At 46.0% G+C, this 13,728-nt stretch overlaps 1 protein-coding gene across 1 annotated transcript in view; it reads right to left on the bottom strand.

Annotated features, from left to right (window-relative positions):
- LOC144096771 (chitinase-3-like protein 1) overlaps positions 1–13,728 on the bottom strand; it is a 1,054,958-nt gene that overhangs the window by 345,259 nt on the left and 695,971 nt on the right. The gene's annotated exons all lie outside the window — the stretch shown is intronic.

Raw genomic sequence — 13,728 nt, 5'->3', positions numbered from 1 at the left:
AACAAAACATAAAATAATAAATAAAATATTACGTAAGCAAATTCGCACTCTTTCATAGTATTACATACGCGAGATGTGGCAAACAAGCTAGGTTAACATGCGTCTAGCACCATATGTCAGTAGATTTATTCGCTGTTCGTTTAAGAATCCTGCAACTTTTTGTTGGTGTGAAAATTTCACGCGGAAAGCTAAAACATACAAAACCGTGTAGATTTGCGGCTCACAACTATTTCCGATGCTTTTCATTAATAAAGGTAATGTTCGAAAGCACAAAAAAATAATAATTTGCGAGCAAAAAGTAAAGACGTCCGCAAGAGCCCTCCATGCAAATTACGGAACAGAACAATAAAATGCAGAACAAAAAAATTTTGAAACATTGCCATGTTCAGAAAACGAAGGAAAAAGCAAATCAGAAAGCACAGGGGTAGGCTCGATCACAGGGAATGACGTACGGAAGCGTAGGAATCTCTTACCGCGTGATCGCGTCGGATTATAATACGGCGGCCTAATATTTCGCGCGTGCGCAACTTATAATTGTAAATTACGAGGCCACTGCTTCGTTATGGGAACAGTGAATAACTGCGCAAAAACGACGGGACAAGAGAGAAGAAGCACATGACAAGCGCAGAATAAGAACTGATTTGTTGCACCAACGCCCCCTTCTGTCGATAACAAAGCGCATGCGCACCAACCACAAAGACAAAAGCCATAATCATCTCGTCAATCCAAGAAACTCCACCTCCTTGCGGTACAGGTGTATGGAAGCCTAGATAACACATTATTCAGGCCCTAATCTCGCGATTTCCAAGGCTTCGATAACTTCACGTTCTTTCTTATCCCTAGCGTGTCCGATAACCTCACACTAAAAAAAATTCACACCTTTAAAGGGAATATAATTCCATGCACACCCTTACACCTGACAAATTAGGAGTGTCTATTACACATGCTCCGATCCTGCAGCCAAGAATTTTTAGGTTTGCATGAACGGGTGCGTGTGGCCCTAATACTCCTAGTAGTGCCGTCGAGGTGCAAGGCTGTTCCTTTCAAAAAGGTAAAGCTGGCTTCGCCTCAGTGCTGCATGTCCGACTAAATGAGGAAGAAGAAATATTAAAAAAAGAAAATGTAACCTATGCTTATGTGCTTTACGGAGCAAAATATGTTAGCGTAGTTCTTGTAAATACGTCACACGCACATGGGAAGCAGTAACAAGCATGTTCGGCATTTTAGCCACGTTTTCTTAATGCATCGTTGCGATTTTTAAGGCAACATTCCACATGGCGATCAAAATTAATTATGAGAGCAGTTTGTACAAACGCGCTGACGGTGTCCATAGTATGCGCTCGTTAGGATTTCATTTTGAGGCATTGTTTAATCTTTCGCAGCCGAGAACATACATGCAGCGGTAAGAAAAGTTTGGCTCACTTGCAGGATAAAAATATGTGATTGATATTTTACAAATGCCATTAAAATTGTTGGAATAATACCTATGCCGTGAATGTGGGGGCTCATTGGTTGTTTTGATAATAACGTGCTCCTGTACTGAATCAATATCAAGCAAAGAAAGCCGTTACAACTCCATCGTATGGATTAGAGAAATCGTTACTTTGACGTCTTGCGACAATATGTTTCAATCAAAGTACTGTCTGCGCCAAATCGTCCTGCTTTACAGACCAAATCACGCACAAGAAACAGCACCAAAATTAGCTATTTCTTGAAGCAACCACTGTGTCAACCTAAAGAAAGGCAACTGTGGAGGCCTGAAGTTAATTAGGTCCCAGAAGAGCTTGAGAAACTCTAAGTGCAAAGTGGGGAAAACAATTTTATATTGCCTCGACGTACGTAGCTCCCCACGACTGAATGAGTAGCAGGAGGAGCCATTGCAACCCATAAAAAGTAAATGCTGTGGTTTGCGGCGTTTCATGTTCGAAAGCTACACCGGGCTATCGGAGACACTGTAGAGGAAAGCTCCATACTATTTTCGGCAATCCGGAGTCCTTTACCGTTCACTTCCATTGCACAACACGCGGGCGTTTTAGGCATTTAATGCTTTGAGCTCCCGTTCTGGGCAAACTCGCCAACATCGTCTATGCACCGCAGCGAACCAGGAAGAGAACATGAGCTAGAACTGCTAGAACCTGAAGCGAACATTTCCGTCCGCCCGTTTATTTCACAACCGGCGCGCTGCGAGTGGAAGCATGCTGTGTGGGCCATGAGGGAGCCAATTGGTGTTGGTCTACTGGACCGCAGAAACATGTGTCGAGTGTTTCGATGGTTTCGATACGACCCTTCAGTCCGCACTCTGTCCCTCTCTTCAGTATGTGTTGCTCTCAATCACCGCTGCGTTTTGTTGATGCATTTAATTTTATGAAGAGCAATTCTACAGGTCGTGTGGCATTATGCCTATCAAAAATATAACACGGCACCCTCGAGCCCCTCTCCCACCTCTCTGATTCACCTCACCACGAATGCCCTGCAACCGTCCCTGTGCGGGCCTTCGAAGATTGCTCGGGTTACAAGCGCTAAGCGGAGCGGTCTCATAGCTCGAAAGCCGCGGGGCCAGGACGACGCGCGTGCAGACGGGAGGCTGAGAAGGTGGGTAAACAGCAAACAGAGATGACGCATCCATGACGTAGTCAAGGGTTCGACGAAAGTTCGTCTGGTCAGGCATTAGTAGAAGCAAATATTAGTCACTGACCATGTCAAAGTAAAAACAAATGGACGTTTCGAAACCCGTACGGGTTCCTTGTTAAAACTGAGGCTAAAATGGCAGCGGCCGAATCTTAAATACGCAGAATATGACGTAATGACTGTATATACACGGGCGGCATCGTCCCTTCCTTCTGGTTCATACTATCAGGTGTCAGCTGGATGAATGATGACTCAACCAAAAGGCGTATCGTCAGGTTCCGCTGTTTGGATAGAATTGCGGCGTTCTCCCAGGCGATATGATGCGTTTTTTCGTGCGAGTGCACGGCAACCGCATTGGAAGCCACTTTATGGTTATCAACATCGCGCTGATATTCTTTCAATCTTCTGGGGAATTTTCCCGTTTCGCCTATGTTAACCTGGTTACAATCACCGCACGGGATTCGGTAGACAACGCCGGGAAAGCGGTTATCTGGCAGGGAGCCCTTGACATTCACCAGCATACTTCGAAGTTTGCTGGAAGGCACGTGTCCGATGCGTAGGTTTTACTTCGCGAAAATACGGGATAAAGCTTCGCTTATACCCCGTAAATACGGAATTCCAGCAGTGGCGGTGAAAACATTACGACTGGAAGAGCTCGGTTGCAAAATATGTTTTTGGATTCTTTCCACAAAATGGTAGGAATAGCCGTTAGACGAAAGTTCTTGGTGTATTATTTGAAGCTGGGATTGCAAATCTTCCTTTCCTTCGCAGATTCATGTCGCACGCGTCACCAAAGATGACACAACGGACCTTTTGTGGGCAATCGGGTGATTCGAATTGAAGTCTAAGTACATTCCTGTGTGCGTTTGTTTCCGGTATACTTTGAAGGAGAGTCCATCGCCCTTGCGTTGTACCAATATGTCGAGGAACGGGGCTATACCTTGTTCATATTCGACCGTGAACTGTAGTCTCTGCTCGAATGAATTCAATTGTTGCAGTAACTGGGGAAGTCCTCTTTGCGTAGGATGCAAAAACCATCATCTACGTAGCGGTAAAAATCTTAGCTTGCGGTGTGAATTTACTGAGGACTTCCGTTTCTAACGCTTCCACTACAACATTTGCTGTTGTTACGGAAATGTAGGCGCCCATGGCAGACACACGGCATCGCTTAAGAAAAACATCGTTAATATCAGTTAAGTAAAAGGTTAAAGAAACAGAGAAAGCACTGTGGAAAACAGGGATGCTGACGAAATCAGCACTGCGAACATACAGGATTTTTAAGCAGGAAATTGCCAACGAAAATATCTATGATAATTGTAGGGGAAGCTCTTTGTTGTTTGAGGCCAGGACGGGAGTTTTGCGGACTAAGACATATAGAGTCAGGTACGACGAGATAGACACGTTGTGCGTTGCGTGCGGAGAATAGGAGGAAACGGCTGAACATTTGATACTTTCTGTAAAGGGCTTCACCCTACAGTGGAAAGCAGCGGGGCTGATTTATCCAAAGGTTTAAGGACAGTGAAGGGAAAGTAGATTTTAAGAGGGTAGAAATAACCAAGCGAAGGTTATCTGAGTGGTGGCTAAAATTAAGAGAAGAGTAAAATTTCATAAGTCATGGCTACGTGGCTTCAGCCACCGCCCGATTTAAAGGGTTCAACCGTATCCCTCCGTCCCTCCGTCCATCCCTCCGCCTATCCCTCTATCCCTCCGTCCGTCCGTCCGTCCGTCCGTCCGTCCGTACATACATACATACATACATACATACATACATACATACATACATACATACATACATACATACATACATACACACACACACACACACACACACACACACACACACACACACACACACACACACACACACATATACATACATACATACATACATACACACACACACACACACACACATACATACATACATACATACATACATACATACATACATACATACATACATACATACATACATACATACATACATACATACATACATACGTATGTACGTACGTACGTACGTCCGTCCGTCCGTCCATCCATCCATCCATCCATCCATCCATCCATCCATCCATCCATCCATCCATCCACCCACCCACCCACCCACCCATCGATCCATCCATCCCTCGCTCCCTCCCTCCCTCCCTCCCCCCTCCCTCCCTTCCTCCCTCCCTCCCTCCTCCCTCCCTCGCGCTGTTTGCGTCGTTGTCGTCTGTTGCAGTGAACGCGCCGTTGAGCGTGTTTTCTTCGATACGGACTTACAATTCGGTCTGTATTGTTGTTCTTTGAATGAAACAAGACTGTATTTTGATTCTGGTGGTGTATGGCGCTGTCGTTGGTGCTTCGGTGCTTCTAAAATGGGACGAAAGTGCTTTGCTCCACGACGCCAGACAGGCAACAAGTCGTGTAAAGAAAAGTTGTCGCTGTTTTCGGCACCAAAGGACGAAGGACGTTTGAAGCTGTGGAGAAATGCCATCGAACGTAAGGACCGTTTGCTGCAGCCTTCGGACTATTTATGTGGGAAGCATTTGACCCTCATCTCGTGTCGAAAACGCGGGAAGCCATGTACCGTTGTCTTCACTCGGAAGCTGTTCCTCAGGGATGAAAATCCCAACCGTCGCTCCGGCTTTAGCGTGGATGTAGTTGATTTGTACTATTCAATTCCACATATTCAACTCATGAAGTACGTTCAGCAAGGTATCACTGAAGACAACGATGAATTCCTCTTCCAGAATTCCTGTGGTATTCCAACCGCGTCCTTTCTAGAAATGTTGTCATTTTACCTCAATAACACGTATATGATGTGGGAAGGCGAAGTACTTATGCAAACGTCTGGTGTCTGCATAGCTGCCGGGGTAGCCCCTATCCTGAGCAATATCTCTCTGAGCCGCGTTGATAGACAAGTGTCGAGTGAATTAGCCGGAACAGTCATACGCATTTTCCGTTACGTGGACGATTTCCTGGTTTTTGGAAGGCCTCTGGATCTCGAATATGTGCCACGACGTTTTTACACAAAATGGCTCGGGACTGGAGTTAACGCATGAAGTCCCTAAGCAAAATGTCTTGCAATTTCTAGACTTGAGACTGACATTTGAACCAGACCATGTGTATTGGCAATATTCCCTCCGAAGCGACAAGCCCCTACTCAGCTATAAGTCGTTCCATTCCAAACTTGTAAAATCTGGAATTGTTACTAGTTGTTTAAGTATGGCCGTAAATAAATCTTGTCTTTATCAAATGAGCAGCAGTCTCATAGCCCAATTTAAGTGCGCAAGTGCAGGGAAGCGGGATACCCGGACTCCGTTACTGTAATAAGTGCTAGTAAAGTATGAAAAGCGTTGAATTCCTCTGAGCGCACCTCAGATGTGCAGTCTAGTCAAAAAGAAAGAGAGAGTGACAGTCATGACATATGTTCACAACCTGTCGCGCCGGTTTTAAAAAGTGGGGGCTAAGTATGGAGTTCATGTTCTTTTGTCAGCTCCTAATAAACTATGTAACGTAGGAGCTGCAGTACAAAGAAAAAGCGAAGGACATATAAAGAGGAAAGTGTGTAACATCAACCATGTCCATCAATACGTCCCGTGCAGGACTGGCGTTGTCTACCAGATCTCGTTGTCTTGTGGTTCTACGTACATAGGTCCGTCCGGCCGATGTATTAATGTACGCCTCATGGAGCACGCGAATTCTTTGGGAAAAAAAAGAGACGAGCCTAGCCAAGCACTGCTTCACGTGTAAATGCACATCGTATTTTGTCGACACGGAAGTAATGTTTGTGCACAATGATTGGCGCACAAGAGAGATAGCAAAGGCCTTCCATATCATCAGAAACACAAGCAGTTGCGTCAGCACACCTTCAGTAACCCTAACCTCCAAGGAAATGAGCCTGTTGCACAGGGAATAGCATATCGTCGATAACTGCACGAGCCGTCGATACGGCTTTATTTTTATTTGCATTTTTAACGAGTACATCTGTTTTTGACCATGCGCATGTGTGTAGTTCTGGTGTACGTATAAATTAACGCGCTTACTTCAAATAAAATTTAGCTGTAAGATCAGCGCTGTTGTGTGTGTTCCCTTCGTTCTTGGTCCTTGTTGCTCAGCGCTGTTTAAATATTATGGATGATTTATTGTATTTATCTAGTTTGCACTTTTGTTCTCTAAATGGTGCATGTATGCCTTAGAGAAAGGTAAACAGATATCGTGGAGTAAAAAATTTGCCTGACTTGTTTTTTGTGAATATTGTGATGCTACAGCTTCATTTGTGATCTCCAAATGCACACGTTTATTTGTATGTATTTCTTCAAGAGTGGGTGCAGAAAGGAAACACCTGCTTGTAACTCCTTGTGGTCTTTTTCCAGATCTAGACTTCGTCTCCTAAGAATGTGTGACAGTATTTTATTATTGGCAAAACAGCACGCTGGGTAACAGGACACAGGCAAGACACAGATATAACGCTGACTAACAACTGAGGAATTTATATATTTATATAGTGATGCTACAGCTAGCATTTGTTGTGGACACGACGAAGCATGGTGCATGAATGACGCTTTATTGAAGAAGGCGAGCGGTTATATAGGCAAGCGGTTAGATAACAGAAATGGGGGCTGCTTCTGTCCGGCTAGGCGCGTGTGCATGACTTGCACTACGTCACATCTCCCCCCTCTCTCTCTCTTTTTTTTTTAATCGTCGAATCAAGTAGAGTTTCAGAACTCAGGCGCCGGGTATCTTCGTGGTGGTTGGCGCTTCCGTTCACTCCTGCGGAGTTGTGTAGATTCGGATGTCCCTGTAGTGTCTGGGACTCCCACAGCTGGCAGCGGCGCGGGAGTCTTGTGGTCTGGAGACGAGGGAGGAGGAGTCGGATTGAGGTGTTCTCTTGTGCGCTGAAACTGTTGACCCTCTTCCGTTTTGACGATGTAGGCACGAGGGGTCTCAGCCCGCTGTACGACCGTGACAGGGGACCATGATCTTGAGGGCACATTGTACATAGTTGCGGTCGAGCCAGTGCGAAGCTCTGGAAGAGGCCGTGTACCTCTGTTGTAGAAGCAGCGTTGCTTGCTCCTGATGTCTTCTAGCCTTCGTCGCACGGTCTTGGGTGGCACTGTTTGTGGCTGTAGGTGGCTGGTTGGTACAGGAAGCAGCGTTCTTGTATGTCGGCCCATGAGCCTCTGCACAGGGGACTTCAGAGAAGGGTCCCGAGGTGAATTTCGACACTCAAGCAATGCGGCACAAAACTCAGTGCTGCCGAAACGGAACCGCCTTAACAGCTTCTTAGCTTCCTGTACTGCTCTTTCTGCCATTCCATTCGAGCGGGGATAGTACGGACTAGACCGGACGTGTTGCAGGCCAATCTTATCGGCGTAATCCTTGAACTGTTGGCTACTGAAGGGTGGTCCGTTGTCTGTGCAAAGTCGCCTTGGGAAGCCATGTGTTGCGAAGATGTCATTGCATGCTGCAATAACCTTGTTGGCTGACGGCGCTTGCACAAGCCTGATTTCAAAAAATAAAGAGTAGAAGTCAACAACGACTAAGTACTCGGCACCGTTGTGATGACAAATATCAGCTCCTACTGACTCCCAGGGCAGAGTTGGTATCTCGTGACTTAACAGCGGTAGTCGCGCATTTCTTGATTTGTACTTTTGGCATGTTTGACAGCGTTGAGCGACTTCCTCAATATCGCTGTTTATACTTGGCCAGAAGACAACGGTTCGGGCGCGTGCCTTCATTTTTTCTGCTCCTGTGTGCGCAGCATGAAGAGAAGCCAGTACCTCACTGCGCAGTCTGGCAGGAATGATAAGGCGATTGCTCCGGAACACAAGGCCGGATTCAGTATGCAGCTCGTCGCGGAAGCTCCAGTAGCTGCGTAGCTCGGTAGTGACGTCAGCCTTGTCAATGGGCCACGCTGTGCTTGCATACTGGCCAAGTTTCACCATGCTTGGGTCACGGTCCGTCTCCCGCAGAACTTGCTCCAGGCGCCTGTCTGAAGCTTGAAGACAAGCGATAGTGTTAACGTGGAAATGCGCGCAATGTTCTACGAGCTGTGCTTTATTAGGAAAACGTGATAACGCGTCAGCGATGAACAGTTGTTTTCCCGGAGTATACTTGACATTTATATGGTATTTTTGTAGGTTTAGACGCATACGCTGCAGGCGGAGAGGGCACTGGCATAATGGCTTCTTGAAAATCATTTCGAGCGGCTTGTGATCAGATTCCACAATGACTTCTGGCTGCCCGATAATGTAGTCCTTGAATTTTTCACAGCCGTGGACGATTGCTAGCATCTCTTTCGCTATCTGCGCGTACCTTTGCTGTGCTTCTGTCAGCGAGCGAGATGAGTAAGCTAAGGGGTGTCCATCCTGCATTATCACAGCGCCAATTCCGTTTTGGCTGGCGTCTACAGATAGGGTGATTGGTTTGCCCTTCTGGTAATATGCCAATATGGGAGCCGTTGCTAGTGCTTCGCGCAGTGCTTCAAAGCTTTTTTGATGTCTGTCTTCCCAAACCCATGCAGCATTCTTTTTTAAAAGTTCTCGGAGCGATGCTGTGAGCGTTGACATATTAGGAATGAAGCGGGAAACGAAGTTCACCATACCCAAGAATGTCTGTAGCTCTTTCCGGTTGCAAGGGGCCTGCACGTGGAAAATATCTTCCAGTCTCCCTGGATCCAGGCTCAACCCGTCGCGCGTCAACACGTGGCCTAGGTACTTGACGGATTCCTGCAAGAAGTTACACTTTGTTTTGTTCAATTTCAAGTTGTGCTCCTGACATCTTGTCAGCACATTGACAAGATTTGCGTCATGCTCTACTTTAGTGCGACCCCAGACTAGAATGTCGTCCATTACGACTGCTGTGCCAGTGAGACCTTCTAGTACTTTGTGCATGGCGCGCTGAAATATTTCGGGAGCCGAAGAACGACCGTACGGAGTGCTCATCGTGCAAATTCTGGAGCTTTCCTCATCCAGTTTTATCTGCCCAAATCCCGTAGCGGCATCCAAAGTCGAAAAGTATTGTGCTCCACACAGAGACGGTGCAATGTCTTCTAGCGTTGGCATAGGATAATGTTCCCTCAGCAGCGCTTTGTTCAAATCAGATGGATCGAGACATATGCGTACCTTGTCGTTCTTTATGACGGTAACCATGTGGCTGGACCACTCGGTTGGCTCGGTCACCTTGGAAACTACTCCGGCTGCTTCCATGCGGTCCAGTTCCGCTTTTACTCTGTCCTCGAGTGCGAACGGAATCCGGCGTGCTGCTTTGACCACTCCTTGGGAACCTGGCTTGAGCTTCAAGTGGTAGACGACACCCTTGAGCTCGCCTAATCTAGAGAAGTCGTCTTCATACGGCTTGACTACGTCGTACAGCTCTTGGTGCTCCAGTGAAGCAATTCGGCGAATCAAGCCTAGCTTCTCGGCAACTGAGCCGCTAAGAGTCACGGGTATGTCGTCTTCCATTACGAAGAATGTCGTTTCAAATGTTCCCTCGGGTCCGGTCACATGAAGGTGACTACGTTTCGTTGCTTTTTTCTGAAAGCCAAAAAATGTGTTCAGCACGACAGCGCAGTTTTCGGGTTGCTTTTGAGTTATCTTCCGCAGCTGGCTGCGTGATATGACCGAGCAATTGGCTCCTGTATCAAGCTTGCAGGCAACGGGCGTTTCTTCTATTTTCACGATTGCAGTCCAGCGGTCGTCTTTCTTGCTGCTTGGCGATAAAGTTTGCAACCAGAAATTATCTGCCTGTCCGTCTGAATTCGCTTCCAGTGACGCCACTTTTTGCTCTATCACGCAGAGGTTAGCGCTCTTCGTTTTGCACGCAGCTGCAAAATGATTTCTTTTGCCATATTTTAAGCACGTGCGTCCCTTTGCAGTGCATGTTTCACTGTTGTGAACACGAGCACATTTGTTACAGCGACTTTTCATTTGGAGGACCGCATTGACCTCCACTTGACAGTTCTTGCTGGAGTGTATTTCTTCTCTTTGCTCTTTGCCGTGTTCCCGAGCTCGACACATTTCAACAGTTTTGGCCAAGGAAGCATTTTTAGAAGGAAGCGTTTCTTGAAGCTTCTTGTCTCTCATTCCCAGAATGATTCTGCTTCTTAGCATGCGTTCTTCCAGCTCACCGAATTCATAGCTTTTTGCTAGTACACGCAGCTCCGTTAACCAATCGTTAAAATGTTCGTCTTCCTTCTGGTCACGCTTTCCAAATCGAAACTCGTGATAAGCTAGGTTTAGTGCTGGTTTGTAGAACGCTTCAAACTTTCGCTTCAATACAGCAATGTCGCTTTTATCCTCTCCAGCATCAAATACGAAAGTGCTGTACGTTTTGCGTGCGTCTTCTCCAATACTGATGGGAAAAGTGGCTGCCTGTACCTCTTTCGGTTGTTGGTCCAAAAAGTTGCCGTTGAGAAGAGCTCGAACTCTTGCTTCCATGCTTCCCAGCTATGCCAGACATCTCCCGTTGTATCCAGGGCCTTCGGTGGTGGCAGCAGCGAAGTGACGGGGGCGGCAGGCTGGGCGCGGTGCTGCTCGGCGTCTGTCATGGCTCTGGTCCGATGAAATTACCCGGGCCTCCCGGATTGCCGTGCTTCTGCCGTCGGTTACGTTGCCCGGTTGCGTTGCGCGATCGCTAACCGGCCACTTCTGACACCATGTGGACACGACGAAGCATGGTGCATGAATGACGCTTTATTGAAGAAGGCGAGCGGTTATATAGGCAAGCGGTTAGATAACAGAAATGGGGGCTGCTTCTGTCCGGCTAGGCGCGTGTGCATGACTTGCACTACGTCACATTTGTGATCTCCAAATGCACCTGTTTATTTGTATGTATTTCTTAAAGAGTGGGTGCAGAAAGAAAACATTTGCTTGGAACCTCTTGTGGTCGTTTTCCAGATCTAGACTTCGTCTCTTAAGTATGTGTGACAGTATTTTATTATTGGCAAAACAGCACGCTGTGTAACAGGACACAGGCAAGACACAGATACAACGCTAACAACTGAGGAATTTATTGCTTTGCTCAAAATAAATACGTCAAGCATCATCCAAAATGCAGAAGAGGTAAGTCATGGAATCGTCATTTGGTCACATCTGTTGTGAATAATTATCCAGATAGTCTATTTCTTTTTCGTTAACACTACTGAATATGTGCTTACGCAGGTTGAACAATTCTAGTGTATGATGTAAATCTGGTATATGCGCATGAGCTATCGATTGTATTTCCTCAGAATTTTACATTCTCGAAATTGTGGAATGCCCTCATAGTCCGACAAGTGTCTTGCTACCATGCTGCCATGCTCTGTCTGATTTGCCGACATGTTCCATTAGATATATGTTGAGACACCGACATTATTTCCCAACATATAACGCTCCTCATGACAGAGCGATCTTTACTCTAAGCCACTGTCGCATACTGTGAATTTGTCTCTGTGCTTCGTCTTATACGGGGTTGTCTTTGAAGCACCTTTGCTGGGCGTGTTGCATACTAATTTCAGCTACTTTCTGCGAAATCAAATGAAGCCATTGCAAATAAATTGTGCAAGCTGTTTAAAAGAAGGTCAAGTAACAAACATTGAAGAACGAAGCCTGAGAACTTGTGTCAAGCCAACAACAAGGGCTGGCTGTGAAGAACGTTGAGGTCCTATGCCTTCTTTACGGCAAAAACACTAAAAGATAACTGGCGTTCTGGTGTAATTGTCTCTGAAGAAGGATCATGGCAGCAATTCTTAGGGCGGTATCTGCAAGAAATGCTCTTCTTGCTCATTGTGGAAGACCTTTTCCTGGCAAAGAAGCCAGAAATGTCTGCATTCCTCTCGAACAGCTATCCAGAACAAGTGTCTACTTCGTTGTAATCAAGGACTTACATGCTGCCACAGGCGCCTTGTTTGAGATGGCAAGAAAAGACCATTGATTCTATGTGAGCAGTACGATTCCAGAACCAATGCGGAGTTAATGCGGATGGATTCGTGGCGTTGTTAACTATGTTTTTTCGTTCTACCTGTGTAACCTTTAATGATGATTTGTACATTCAGTGGCAAAGAGTATGCACTGCTTCCTGCGTTGCACCAGTTCCCAGTGACCTTCTGCTGACTTGCCTGTCAAGATCGCCAACTAATAGAAGCTTTGCGCGGCATGAATATGATAATGACCTTCCGATTTGTGTACGACTTCCTAGTAATCCACAAGTTAACCAAGGGCACCACAAGGCCATTGTTGACAGATGTAAGACTTCCGAAGTTCTTGCCAACTTTGAGCTGACGAAAGAAATGCCAGTGGAGGTACAGTTTAAGTTTTTAAATCTATGGCTGTACATCGGAGAGGCCAATATGTGCTTATGTTATCTTCACCAGTCGAAAAAAATGCCGTGGCTACAGACGCACTGAAAAATGCCCTAAATAAATGGTGTATTGAACGTCAGCAGGAAACTGTCAAGGTCAAACTGACACGGTTACGTGAAGCTAGTTTCCCAGATGACCTCATCTGCAACCTTGGCTTCAAGGTAATGAAACAAATTTGCCGACCTACCTCGACGGAGGTTCAGAAAGAAGAATGGAAGCTAGCTGTCATGCCATATGTGCACGGTGTCCGCCACGCGCTAAAGAAAGTGGTAGGGCGGGCTGCTTTTAACTTAGTATGCACCGCACCCAGCAGAGGTGCTTCAAAGACAGCCCTGTGTAAGAAGAAGCAAAAAGACAAATTCACAGCATGTGATAGTGACTTGGCTTACAAAATCCCTTTGTCATGCAGATCATTATATGTTGGGAAAAAAGGCCGGCGTGTCAACATTCGTCTAATAGAGCATTTCGCAACACAGACAGGATATGGCAGCAAGCAAGCAAGACACGTGTTGTACAGTGAATGCATTCTGCGCGCTTTCGACGTTGTAAAATTCTGAGGAAATATAATCGATTGCTCATGCGCGATAAATGAGGTGCACATCATATGTACGAATTTCTTAATCTGCGTAAGCACATAATCGCGAATGTTATTTTAAAAAAAATTGACTGGATATATAACTTAGTCACGGATATAGTCCGTGATTATATCTGGGGCATTTTAGGTGATGCTTCCTGTATTTATTGCGAGCAAAGCAATACATTCCTCAGAGTTTAGT

The sequence above is a fragment of the Amblyomma americanum genome, chromosome 7, assembly GCF_052857255.1.
Source record: "Amblyomma americanum isolate KBUSLIRL-KWMA chromosome 7, ASM5285725v1, whole genome shotgun sequence".
In the NCBI taxonomy this organism is placed as follows: domain Eukaryota; kingdom Metazoa; phylum Arthropoda; class Arachnida; order Ixodida; family Ixodidae; genus Amblyomma; species Amblyomma americanum.
Note: the sequence above shows the minus strand (reverse complement) of the source record. Positions and strands in the feature narration are given on the sequence as shown.